The sequence below is a fragment of the Capsicum annuum genome, chromosome 10, assembly GCF_002878395.1.
Source record: "Capsicum annuum cultivar UCD-10X-F1 chromosome 10, UCD10Xv1.1, whole genome shotgun sequence".
Taxonomy (NCBI): Eukaryota; Viridiplantae; Streptophyta; class Magnoliopsida; order Solanales; family Solanaceae; genus Capsicum; species Capsicum annuum.
The window spans coordinates 90,983,811-90,998,660 of record NC_061120.1 but is presented as its reverse complement, the minus strand read 5'-3'; positions in this window follow the sequence as shown (position 1 = coordinate 90,998,660).

Genomic DNA, 14,850 nt, shown 5'->3' with positions numbered 1-14,850 from the left:
GTCATATAGTGCAACATATGTCAATATCTGTTTAAAAATTTCCAATATATCAGTCAACTATCGCAACAGATGGCAACATCTATTTGATAACTTACAAAAGATAAGTCATCTGCTACTATAGGCTTTTTATCTGTTTGATAATTTGCAACAGATAAGTCATTTCTTACAACAAGTTAAACATCTATTTTAATACAATTTCAATTGAGTTCATAAATTCAACTACAATTTCAATTGATTTAGCTAGAATTATGGATAAGTTTGTAGGGTCAACTATAATTTCAATTGCATTGTTCAATTAAATGATGTTGGTATTGCAGTCCTTCTGACCTGAGTCATCAATCGACCAATTTGAGTTAAAATAATTCATATCAATCCATTATTTGAAATACCTAAATTGATTTATCTAGGATTATGGATGAGTTCATAGGATCAACGATAATTTTAATTAAATTATTATAATTGCATAACGTTAGTATTGCGTTCCTCCTAACCTGAGTCGTCAATTGATCAATTTGATTTTAAAAAATTTATATCAAGCCATTAATTGAAATACCTAAATTGATTTAGCTAGAATTATGGATGAGTTCATAGGTTCAACTACAATTTTAATTAAGTCATTGCAATTGCATGATCTTGGTGTTACATTCCTCCTTACCTGAGTTATCAATTGATTAATTTGAGTTGAAATGATTCATATCAAACCATTATTTAAAATACCTAGATTGATTTAACTAGAATTGTGGATAAGTTCATAGGGACAAATACAATTTCCATTGAGTCACTACAATTACATGATGTTGGTATTGCATTCATCCAGAACTAAGTCATCAATAAATCAATTTGAGTTGAAATGATTCATATCAAGCCATTATTTGAAATACCTAAATTTATTTAGATAGAATTATGGATGAGTTCATAGGGTCAACTATAATTTCAATTGAGTCATTGCAATTGCATGATGTTTGTATTGCGTTCCTCCTGACTTGAGTCGTCAATTGATCAATTTGAGTTGAAATGATTCATATAAATCTATTATTTTCAATATCTAGATTGGTTTAGCTAGAATTATGGATTAGTTGTAACACCCTGCACTTCTGGGCTAGAATTTGAATCGTCGTTAAAACGTGTATAAATGCTAATCCCATGATTCCCATGTGAATATGTGTCTCATGATCATTTAACTTGTGTATAAAGAATTTTTGATGTGAATCATGGTCATTGGAAGCACTTAGAGTAAAGTCGAGTTGAGAACACTTTTATCGATTGAGTTTTTGTATTCGATCCTACAAGGGTTAACTTTAAATATGTGTATCTCCTAGAATTTGTTGATTTAGGTGTCCTACTATATATCAAATGAAAGATCTTTGAGTCTTCTTTCCAAGCATCGGTTTCACCTAAATTCGACATCAGAGTGCAAATTTAAGATCATTTTACCTCAGCATATCCATCTATCATCAAGGTGATGACTAGGTTGACAAGCCATCAACCAAGTCATCAACCATAACAGTATCAGTGAAGGAGTTGACGACTAGGTTTACAAGACATCAACCAAGTCATCACCATAACTAGAAAATGAAGAGGAGTTGACGACTAGGTTGACAAGCTATCAACTAGTTGACAAGCCATCAACTAAGTCATCAACTAAAGAAATTCCAGCAATTTTATTCAGTTTGTTAGGATTATTTTGGTCTTTTCATTACCTCAAATCCCAACTGTAACACCCCATATTTCCCTAGCAAGTCCCAGTGCATGAGTATTCATAAATAAAATTTTTAAAACACTTATCATTTTTCAGTTTAGATCCTGCCATTACGTAGGACATTTAATTAGATTTTCAACGATATAAAATTTGTCAAAATCCGATAACCAGGTAAGAAGTTATGGTGATTTTAAGTTTTAGTATTTAAACATAGTAATTTAAACCCTTAGCGGGTTGTGAAGACGGGAAAAATGACATTTGTCAATTTCCAGTGTGACTCCATGATGTTGGTGCGTCACGGAGCATGCCAATTTCCAGTGGGCCTTCCCAATGGTAGCGCATCGCGGAAGTGGCCAAATTGAAATTCCAAAGGATTACCGCAATATCTCCACATCACGGTGTTTATCCAGGTCCCAATTGTCCATTTCCAGTGGCTTGCTGCGATAGTGGCATGTTGTGCCAAGGCCAAAAATCGGGATGATCAGTGTTCAACTTATGTTTTAAATCCATTTAAGGGTATTTGGGTCTTTTTACTAAGCCCTAAACTCATCCTAAAACACGAAATTCATCCCTAATTGACCTAAATAATCATTCATTATTCAATTTCCTCTCAAATTAAAGATCCCCTTTTCCATGAACGAGAAACCATAACTCTTAAATTCAAGACCAATCCTCAAGAACTCACAAAGAACCTCAGGAAATTCATCATCCTAGGTATGTTAGATGTTCATCCATGGATTCCAAATATCCTATTTTAATTATCAAGTTATAATCTTTTCAAACTATTTAATTTTAAATTATGATTTCATCCATGAAGCTCCATGTTCTATTGATTGTATACTATGTTACCATGAAATTATTGATATCATTCAATCCTCCATGTTTTTATAATATTATTTATTGAATTAAAATATAATTTAGATCTATTACATTAAATTCATAATATTCCATAAGTTTCGTGACATTCCTATGATTGTTTTTAACAATGAACTACCAGTGTTTGATAAAATGCCTACAAGAGTGATTGATTTAACAAAAGCCTTCATGCTTTGTCCTCAAAACTTTAGTGTCATTTTTTCATTGTTGTTTTTGAATCTTGGGGGTATTGAATACCCGAAAACCATAGCTGTTATATAGTCTAGTCTCAGTACATTATAGAATAGTCTTCAGAATACAGTATGAGCATTATCAGAATAGTCATATATTAGTTAGTTAAATTCAGAACGGTTTAGTATTTTAGTGTTTTTTAGTTGGGAGTAGGAATTAGCACCGAGCGAGTTTAGGGATGGAAGCTTCCCCGTTAGATAGGCCAAGTCGTCTGTAGCAGTCCCTATACTCCAGAACTATGTAGCCAACGTTGGATATTAGAAGTTACTTGTAACATCCCATATTTTTCTTGTACTTGTTCTAATTATATGAAACCTTTTATAGCCTTGTGGTATAGTAACGAATGAGATTTTTATGCAAGTGTTAATAGTGTAGATAGGATTATAGATGCTGCCCGTGCAGTTTCATGTGATGTGACGAAGTTAAAGTCGTACAACTATTTAAGAAAGGTTCTAGAGGGCCCAATATAAGGTCAATGTCGCTAGTAATTCTATTCATTTTAAACATAATTTCACCCTTTTAAACTTCAGTTTTCTCTCTTTCTTAACAAAGGTTAAGAACAACAGCGCTAAAACTCCTTTTAGGGTTCTTGAAGAAACCCTCACTTTTGCAGCCCAAGGTAAGTGAAAACCCTTTATTTTTTGTTTAGTTATCTCATGGAATATTATGAAAATATGTTATAAGTGCTTAATTATAAATATATGGTAGAATATTGAACAAACACTCTGCTCACTTTTCTTTGATATTAAAGAACTTCTCTTTTCTTCGTTGGTTTAATGTGTGTAGGAAAGTTCAAGTTCTTGAAGAGTTCAGTTAAAGGAATAAGTTGAAGAATTGAGGTAAGGTGACTGCTCCATTTTGTTTTCCTTGTATATGAATTTGAAAGAGAGTTATGGATGTGTTGTTTTTGAAAACTCAAGAGATGATGAGTTCAATAATGGGTTGCTACAATAAGAGTGATTTGGGACTGTTTTGTGGTGTTTTGTATGTTCATGTTATGGGCTGCCATGTTGATGTTGGAGAAGGGTGAGATTAGTTTGTAATAAAATATAGAAGAAAGGTGTAGTGGTACACCACCGAACTAATTATTGCCCTTGTTTACTGCCAAATGTGTTTTTGTGTGTTGTTTGGAGGGTTTAATGAAGCTGAGGTAGTTCCGGTGATCTTATAAGGACATGTGTGGTACGTGGTTGTAATTGGAGGAGAAAAGGGTTAAGATAACGCCCTTGATTGACAGATTACGTGTTTACTGCCCGATTACTATTTTGGTGAAGTTAAGTAGCCTAAATGTGTTGGTTGGTTGCTAATACTAGTTTACCATATATTCTATCGTAGATAAATAATATAAAAGGCGGGAAGTCAAGTCGGATTAGTTTCGGAGCTATATAACTAGGTATGTAAGACAAACTCTATTTTGCACTCTTTGGCAAGAAATCGAACATTTGGTCCATCAAGTAAGCTTTCGAGGTTATCCTATAACAAGTGATACATAGTAGTAGCATATTATATACCATGAAGCCAACGAACTTGTTCCCATTCTTTAACATATCAAAATACCTTAATACATGTTTATTATTAAACCTGCACATCTATCTTCATTAGAAAATTTCAGAAGTTCTCCATTTACTCAATTAAGTTCTATGTGTTATTTTAAGCTCCTAAACACTTCATTGGTGTGCCAACATCTCTCTACCTTATTTTTGTTGCATTAAGTGCCTATTTACATATCTTTTAGTGGCATGTTATTATTTCAAGGTACCATAATGTTATGACCACTAAAGTAACAATCTCAAAGGCTAAATAAACTAAGTAACATAAATCTGTAAAAGGAGTGGCAGCTCAGGGGCATAAGCCTAGCATGGGCCGATCTCGATACCTTTATATGTGGGTGGTAGCTCAGGGGCATAAGCCTAGCATGGGCTGATCCAAATCTTTATATGTAGGTGGCAGCTCAGGGGCGTAAGCCTAGCATGGGCCGATCCTAATTTATCTATTTACCACTGATCAACTGGTCATTTGCATGATATATGGCTTACAAAGATTATAAAGTAAGAAGGTAAAAATAAAAAAAAGAGCGTAATGTATGTATTCTTACAAGTATATATAAAAGTGGTTTACTAGTACTACTTATATAGTTATATCTGATTTCTATTGAGTTTTTGTATCATGTGTTGTTACCTTCAGCCTTGCATACTCAGTACATATTTTCATACTGACGTCCCTCATGGGGGACTAGTATTTCATGTTGCAGGCACAGGTACTTCAGTTCATACACCTCACTAGTAGGAGCGCAGGCTTTTCAGTGACTATTGGTGAGCTCCAGGTTAATTTGGGGCTTTCGGAGTCTGTTCCATATATTTTGGTATTATGCAGTGAGTCAAGAGTAGGGCAGGATTTTGTCCCAACCCTAACTAAGTATATGTTTCTTTTAGAGGCTTTGTAGACCAATGTAAAGTTATGGTAGTGTTTTTATTTAGACATGGTGGCCCCAATGGCCAAGTGTTGTATATATATAGTTTTGTGCTTGCCTAAGTAATTATTCTCATCAATACATAATATCATGTTTGTTAGAACCTTTGGTTGTCATAGTTACATGCATGAGAAGTATAAGGTTATGAATTGGTTCTCTTAGGCCTTTACGGATATGGGTGCCTGTCCTCCCCAATAAGCGATGAGGCATGACATCACCCACCAGATTAGATTGACTATCTTGCAGGTGTCACCCATCAGTTCAGTCTTGATACCCTTCGTCCTTTGGACATTATATCAGTTTATTGGATTCACACAGCCAATGTTAGTACCAATGGCACAATATTAACACCCTTCCTACTGGGGTTAAAGGTTTGATCCCGATTAGATTAGATTGGGGCATGTCGATTAGATGATACATCCCACATCAGATATAGTCTCAGTTATAGTTCCAGATTAGTTATGCAATCTTAGTGTTATTTGACCAAAGAAATACAGATATTAGTATTTTTTTAGTATTTCAATTTACAGATTTTACTCAATCCATGTTATATGCCTGGTCATGCATCCCCAGTGTCTATAGATTTTCACGTACCCTTAGTATTTATAGACTTTTATGCATATTCTGTATTTACAAATTCTCTGTATTTTATGTATCTACAGATTCTATGTTCTCTACTTAGTACTTCATGTTTTACATGTATATTCAGTTAATTATTAGTTTTGCTCATGCAATCATGCATATCAGCCTACCTCAGTTAGCATACTAGTACATTTAAAGTATTGATCGCATACTTTTCTTTTGTGCTATGATGTATTATATCATAGGTGCTGACACTCAGTTACTAAACCACGCTTAGAATTTACTTCTCAGGCTATCAGCAGTACAGTAGCTTTTGTGAGTCTTAATCATTTGAGGACAAATTACTTTACTTCATATCTCTATTTCAATGGTTAATAGAGTTAGTTGGGGGCTTGTCCCATCAACTCATATTTAGTTAATCAGTTTTAGAGGCTTTTCAGACATTAGATTCAGTTATTTAGTATTAGGATTTTCAGTTGACATGTCAATTTATCAGTATTTAATCAGATTTAGTTAGTTTTCCTATTGATTTATATTTTTATATTAATTCAGTGATAAAACCTTATAGAAATATCATATGTTATCCGTAATTATGATATTATTATTCAGTGCTCACAATAGGTACCAGGTCATGGGTTAGCTCGTGGTCCCTCAAAATTATAAGCACCGTGTGATGCCCCGGGTGTACTCTCGGGGCGTTACAAACTTGGTATTAGAGCCTAAGATTTTAAAGTGTCCTAGGAAGTCTGAAAGCCACATCAAGTAGAGTCTTGTGCATGGGTGTGTAGCGCGTCACACTTATGGATGAGAGGCTACAAGGCATTTAGGAAAAGTTTCCTTTCTTTCAGTATTCATTCATGCGAGTGAGCATGAGCTCAAGTTAAACTCCCTGTCTAATCCATTTATTCCTTCTATTTATAGAATAGGCCTCCCAAAAAGTATGGAAGAAGAATAAGAAACCAGCTAACCCCTCTGCCCATCCAAGCAGATCCTCTGAATGAGCATGTCTCCCATATAAAATTTAGAGCTGCATTTACTACTTTAGCAAACTCCATTGCAGCATAGAATGAATGGCTAGCTGCTGTTCTGGCTAACCCAGTGGCCAATATTGCTGCAACTAGAATTCAGGATTTTACCTGGATGAATCCTCCTTCTTTCACGGGATCCAAGTCTGAAGAGGATCCATAGGAATTCTTAGATATGGTTCAGAAGGTCACGTATGCTATGGGGGTGATATCTGGGTAGAGTGCTGAGTTGGTTGTATACCAATTACAGGATGTAGCCCATACTTTGTTTAAGTAGTGGAAGGTTGATACGGGTATAGATGCAGGGCCTATAGAATGGAAAGAGTTTTCCATAGCTTTCTTAGACATATTCTTTCCATTGGAATTAAGGAAGCCCAAAGTGTTAGAGTTCATTAACTTGAGGTAGGGAAGCATGAGCGTGAGGGAGTATTCCCTCAAGTTTACTCAGTTATCTAGATATGTTCCTCATGTAGTATCTGATAACAGGTCCAAGATGAGTAAATTTGTGTATGGAGTGTTTGATAGTGTGGTCAAGGAGTGTAGGATTGTAATACTGATTAGTGAGATGGATTTGTCTAGACTGATGGTCCATGCTTAACAGATAGAGGAGCAGAAGATTAAGGAGAAGGAGAGAGGAAAAAAGAGAGCTAGGATGGGTAGTTTTAATTTTAGTCAGCCAAAGTTAGAAGGGGGTAGCCGTCCTCAATTTCACCAAAGGTCTCCAGTCCTATCGCCATCTTCAGCCAGTGCTCTAGTACCCAAATTCAGAAATGACAGTAGGGATAGAGCACCAGGCTCTAAGTCCTAGGTCAGTGTTAGTGTTCATACAAATCCCCAATGTCAGAAAAATGGAAGACACCATTAGGGTGAGTGTAGAGCGAGTATTGATGAGTTCTTTAGGTATGGAAAGCTAGGCTATTGGATTCGGGAGTGTCGGGTAGTTTCTTAGAAAGGTAGGGATGTCCACCAACAGGGCTAGTCCCATTAGTTATCAGTTCCATCCAGTCGCCCAACTCAGTAGAGTGTCGCTCCAGTGCTACCAGTGGTCAGTGTTTGAACAGATTATATGCTCTTCAGTCCCGCCAAGATCAGGAAAATTCTCTTGACATAGTTACTGGTACGTTGCAGGTATTTCACTTACATATTTATGCTTTACTAGACCCTGGGGCTTCTATTTCTTTTCTAAGTCTATATATAGTCATCAACTTTAGAGTTAGTCCCAAAACTCTAGCAGATCTCTTTTCAGAGTCTACCTCAGTAGGCATTTCCATTATAGCTAGATAGGTATAAGGAACTGTCCGATCACAATAGCTTAGAAAGTTACCTCAGTTGAACTCATGGAGTTAGAGATGATGGATTTTGACATCATTCTTGGCATAGATTGGCTCCACTCATGCTATGCCTTAGTTGATTATAGAAACAAAATAGGTTATTTTCAATTCCTAAATGATCTAGTCCTTGAATAAAGGGGTAGTACTATAGCTCTTAGGGGTCAGTTGATCTCGTACCTTAGAGCCAGAAAGATAATATCGAAGGGGTGTATTTACCATCTCTTGCAAGTCAAAGACTCTAACTAAAAACTTCAACCCTTGCATCAGTTTTAGTAGTTAGGGAATTTCTAGATATGTTCCTTGAAGATCTCTTCGGAGTTCCTTCCCAAAGGGAAATCGACTATGGAAGAGACCTTTTCTAGATACTCAGTGTATATCTATTCTGCCACATAGAATGGCTCTAGCTAAACTCAAAGAATTGATAGAACAGTTAAAGGATCTCTTAGATAAGGGGTTTATCAGACCCAACATATCCCCATGGAGTGCACCGGTTCTATTCATGCATAATAAAAATAGTTCTCTCAGAATGTGTATTGACTACCATCAGTTGAACAAGGTCACAGTTAATAATAAATACCCACTTCCTAGAATCGATGACTTGTTTGACAAACTTTAGGGTGTTAGCTACTTTTCCAAGATAGACTTCAGATCAATCTATCATCAGCTCAGGGTTAGAGAATGTGACATTCCAAAAATAGCTTTTCAAACCCGGTATGGTCACTTCAAATTTCTAGTCATGTCCTTTGGTATCACAAATGCCCCACCAGTCTTCATGGACTTGATGAACCAAGTGTTCAAGTAGTACTTGGACATATTTGTCATACTCTTCATTGATGACATTCTGGTTTACTCCCGTAGTGAAACTGATCATGCAGACCATCTCAGAATAGTGTTACAAACTCTTAGAGCTCACTAGTTGGTTGCTAAATTTAGTACCTGTGAATTTTGGCCAAGATTAGTAGCTTTTCTTAGCCATATTATTTCTGATGATGACATTGGAGTTGATTCTCAAAGTATTGAGGTGGTAAGAAACTGGCCTAGAACTATCTTTCCATCATATATTAGGAGTTTCTTAGGTTTAGCTGGCTATTACCATCAATTTATTGAAGGGTTTTCTTCTATTGCACCCCCTATGTCCAGATTGACTCAGAAAAAAGTTAAGTTTCAGTGGTCAGATTCATGCAAGAAGAGTTTTCAGGAGTTGAAAACTTGACTCACCTCAGCCATAGTCTTGACTCTACCAGATGGTTCAAATAGTTTTGTTGTGTACTGTGATACATCTAGAATAGGTTTGGGTTGTATCCTTATGCAGAGAGGTAAGGTCATAGCCTATGCCTCTAGACAGCTTAAACCCTATGAGAAAAATTACCTTATTCATGATCTTGAGTTAGCAGCTGTAGAGTTTGCCTTAAAAATTTGTAGGCATTATTTGTATGGGGTGCATATAGATGTGTTCATGGATTACAAAATCCTTCAGTATATCTTTTCTCAGAAAGATTTGAATCTGTGTCAGAGAAGGTGGTTAGAATTATTAAATGATTATGACATAAGTGTTTTGTATCATCTGGGCAAGGCCAATGTAGTGGCTGATGCTCTCAGTAGATTGTCCATGAGTAGTGTAGTTCATGCTTAGGATGGTTAGAAGCAGTTAGCTCAGGAAGTCCATCAACTTGCCCGACTAAATGTCCACTTAGTCGACTCAGCAAAGGGTAGTGTGTAGGTGCAAAGTAGCTTCGAATCATCTCTAGTTTCTGAGGTGAAGGAAAAAAAGGATTGAGATCCTAGTCTAGTTAAGTGGAAAGAATCAGTCAGAGATCAGAAAGTGGAGGTTTTCTCCCAAGGGGGAGATAGTGTGTTGTTTTGTCAGGTTAGATTATGTGTGCCTGGTGTAGATGACTTGAGGAAATGAATTCTTGCAGAAGTACATGGTGCCCATTACTCTATTCATCTAGGGGCCACTAAGATGTACCGTGATTTGCGGGAGATCTATTGATGGATTGGGATGAAGAGGGATATTGCAAAGTTTGTGGCTAAGTGCTCTACATGTCAGCAAGTTAAGATTGAGCACCAGAAACCTAGTGGGTCTATGTAGGAGTTCAGTAGTACTACTTGGAAGTGGGAGGAAGTTAACATAGACTTTATGATGGGTTTGCCTCGTACCCATCATCAGCATGATTCTATTTGGGTTATTATAGACAAGATGAGCAAATCATCTCATTTCTTTCCAGTCCATACCTCTTATTTAGTGGAGGACTATGCCAAACTCTATCTCAGAGAGTTGGTTAGATCGCACGGTGTCCCCTTATCTATAATCTCAGATAGAGGAACCCATTTTACTTTTTATTTCTAGAAAGAATTCTAAAAGGGTCTTGGTACCCAAGTCCATCTCAGTAAAGCTTTCCACCCTCAGACAGACGGTCAAGCAGAAAGGATCATTAAGACTCTTAAGGATATGCTGAGAGCATGCCTAGTTGATTTTAAAGGTAGTTGGGATGACCACTTGCCTTTGATTGAGTTCACATACAATAACAACTATCATTCTGGTATTCGTATGGCTCCATTTGAGGCTCTCTATAGTAGGAGATGTAGATCACTAACTGGTTGGTTTAAAGTAGGTGAGGCCGTAGTAGTAGGGCCTGACTTGGTGTTTGATGCATTAGAGAAGGTTCAGTTGGTTAGAGAAAGGATTAGGGCTACATAGAGTTGACAAAAATTGTACACAAATGTGAGAAGAAGGATCTTGAGTTTGAGGTCGGTGATTTTGTGTACTTGAAAATCTCTCCCATGAAGGAAGTGAAGAGATTTGGCAAAAAAGGGAAACTCAGTGCCCGATATGTCAGTCCCTTCAGAATTCTTAGTCATTTTGGAAAAGTTGCTTACGAGCTTGAGTTGCCTTCAGATCTATCCTCAGTACACCCAGTGTTCCATATCTCATTGTTGCAGAAGTGTATTGGTGATCCAGCTGTAGTTGTTCCCTTAAAAAGTATAGATATTCAAAACAATCTTTCCATCGAGAAAGTTCCAGTCGAAATTCTTGATCATCAAGTTCGTAGAATAAGAGTTCCATTGATCAAAGTTCTTTGGAGGAATCCATCCATTGAGGGAGCCACTTGGGAAGTAAAATCAAATATGCTAACCAAGTACCCTCATCTTTTCTTCGCGAATTCAGATTCAGTATAAGGTATCAATCTTCTTAATATTTGTCCTTATCATACCCAGTTTAGTTGCACATCATTTTCATATCAATCGTGCATTTAAAAATCAATTCAGTTATGCATTCTATGCATCAGATATGTATGTTCAGTGTGTAAACTCAGCCCAACAACTTTCCTCAGCTTAACCAGTTTCATTCGAGGATGAATGATCCCACGGGGGAGATACTGTAAGTCCCCATATTTCCCTAGAATAATCTAAGTCCTAGTGCATGAGTATTTATGAATAAAAATTTTATAACACTCGTTATTTTTTTAGTTTAGATCTTGCCATTTCGCAGGAAATTCAATTAGCTTTCCAACGATATAAAATTCGCCAAAATTCGATAATCGGGTAAAAAGTTATGGCAATTTTAATTTTCAGTCATTAAACATCGTCATTTTAACCCTTAGTGCGTCGCGGAGACTGTCTAAATGACAATTGTTAATTTTCAGTGTGACTCCATAATGATGGCGCGTTGTGGAGTAGGCCAATTTCCAGTTTGGCAATTTCTAGTGGGCGCCTTCCCAATGGTGGCGCGTTATGGAGGTAGCCAAATTGGCATTCCAAAGGCTTACCATGATAGCTCCATGTCACGGTGTTTTTCCAAGTCCCAATTTTCCATTTCTAGTGGCTTGGCGCAATAGTGGCACGCCGCGCAAAGACCAAAAATCAGGATGGTCAGTTTTCATCTTACATTTTAAATCCATTTAAGGATATTTGGGTCTTTTTCCTAAGCCCTAAACTCATCCTAAAACATGAAATTCGGCCCCAATTGATCTAAATAATCATTCATTATTCTATTTCCTCTCAAATTAAAGATCCCCTTTTCCATGAATAAGAAATTCTAGCTCTCAAATTCAAGACCAATCCTCAAGAACTCACCAAGAACCTCATAAAATTCATTATCTTAGGTATTTTAGATGTTTATCCATGGATTTGTTTCATCCATGGAATCCAAATATCCTATTTTAATTACCAAGTTATAATATTTTCAAGCTATTTGATTTTAAATTATGATTTCATCCATGAACCTCCTTGTACTATTTATTTTATACGATGTTACCATGAAATTATTTATATCATTCAATCCTCTATGTTTTTATATTATTATTTATTGAATTAAACCATGATTTAGATCTATTATGTTGAATTCATGCTATTCCATAAGTTTTATGACCTTCCTATGATTGTTTTTAACCTTGAACTACCAGTGTTTGATAAAATACCTACAAGAGAGATTGATTTAATAAAAGGCTTCATGCTTTGTCCTCCAAACTTTAGTGTCATTATTCCATTATTGTTTTTGAGTCCCTGGGGTATTGAATACCCAAAAATCATAGCTGTTATGTAGTTTAATTTCAGTATATTACAGAATAGTCTTCAGAACATACTATGAGCATTATCAGAATAGTCAGATATCAGTCAGTTAAACTCAGAACAGCCTAGTATTTTGGTGTCTTTCAATTAGGAGTAGGACTTAGCACCAATCGAGTGTAGGGATGGCAGCTTCCCTATAAGATAGGAAGAGTCGTTAGTAGCAGTCCATAGACTCCTGAACTACGTAGCTAGCATAGGATATGAGAAGTCACCCGTCAGATTAGGGTTGACTATCTTGTAGGGGTAACCCATCAGTTCAGGCTTGACACCTTAGTCCTTTGGACATTATATCCATTTAGTGAATCCACACAGCCAGCGTTAGTACCCGTGGCACGGTATTAACACCCTTCCAACTGGGGTTACAAGTTGGATCCCGATTAACTCAGATTGGGGCATATCAGTTAGATGATACCTCACACAGTCTCAGATATAATCTCAGTTACAGTTCCAGATCAGTTATGCAATCTTAGTGTTGTTTGACCAAAGCAATACAGATATCAGTATTTTTTAGTATTTTAATTTACAGATTTTACTCAGTACCTGTTATATGCTTGGTCATGCATCCCCAATGTCTATAGATTTTCACGTTTCCCTAGTATTTACAGACTTTCATGCATACTTAGTATCTATAAATTCTTCCTATTTTTAGTATCTACAGATTCTATGTCCTTTACTCAGTACTTCATGTTTTACATGCCTATTCTATTAATTATTAGTTCCGCTCATACAACCATACATATCAGCCTGCTCATTTAGAATACCAGTACATTCAAAGTACTGATCGCATACCTTTATTTTGCATTATGATGTATTATATCATAGGTTCTGACGCTCAGTTCCCGAACCGTACTTAGACTTCACTTCTTAGGCTATCAGTAGTACAGTAGCAGTGGTGTGTCCTCATTATTTAAGGACAAATTATTTTACTTCATATCTCTATTTTAGTATTTAGCAGAGTTTGTTATGGGCCTGTCCCATCAACTCATGTTCAGTCAGTCAGTTTTAGAGGCTTTTCAAACATTAGAGTTAGTTATTCAGTATTTGGATTTTTAGTTGACATGTCAGTTTATCAATATTTAATCAGATTTAGTCAGTTTTTCTATAGATTCATATTTCAGTATTGATTCAGTGATAAAACCTTATGGCAATATAAGATGTTTTCCGCAATTATGATATTATTATTCAGTTCTCACAAAAGGTACCATCTCATGGGTTAGCTTGTGGTCCCTCGGGACTGTAAGCACTGTATGATACCTAGGGTGTACGCTCGGGGTGTTAAACCAACCCCCACAACTTAAAAACATGAGAAGGCATTAGTTTTCCCCCATCTTCATTCACTTAACATGTTATTTCTTCTCCCACTCTCAAGAATAATAAGATTAGGGTTTCTTCCTAAGAACAAGAAATTCAAGTTTCCTTTTCCCAAGAATCCAAGAATTTAATCTTCCAAGTTTAAGAAAATCTTCAAGAAATATCAAGAATAGGGTTTTCTTCACAAGTTCATCATTCAAGTCCCAAGATTCAAGATTTCTTTACAAGTAAAGAAAATAAAGGTATCTGGGGTATTCATCAATGGATACCTTTCACCCATTGAGGCCAAAAACCTTATTTTAAATTTGAAGCATGGTTCTATTCTTATTTTATGAAATCCTCCATGAAACTCATAAATTAATCCGTGAAGTTCCTAGTAATTCATGTACAAAGCATGGTTACAAGTTTTTCCAAGTGAATCGATCTATTTCATATTTTATATCCAAATTCCCATGTCATGTTCAATTGATTTCATGTCACAGTCTCGAATTATGAATTAAATTATGTCAAGATATTGTTTTTGCATGTTTTAATATGTCCTCATGTCCAAGTTTATGATCCTCACATGTTTGATGAAATGCTAATGTTTAGGGTCTTTGAACCATGATTTCATATTATAGTTTTAAAAAGCTTTGTTATCATATCTTATGATCATTCAGTGGTGACGAGTTATGAACACCCGATACCTAGTGTTTACATGATTTTAGATTTTCAAGTAATAAGTTAGTTAAGCCATGAGTCTTATCATTATAC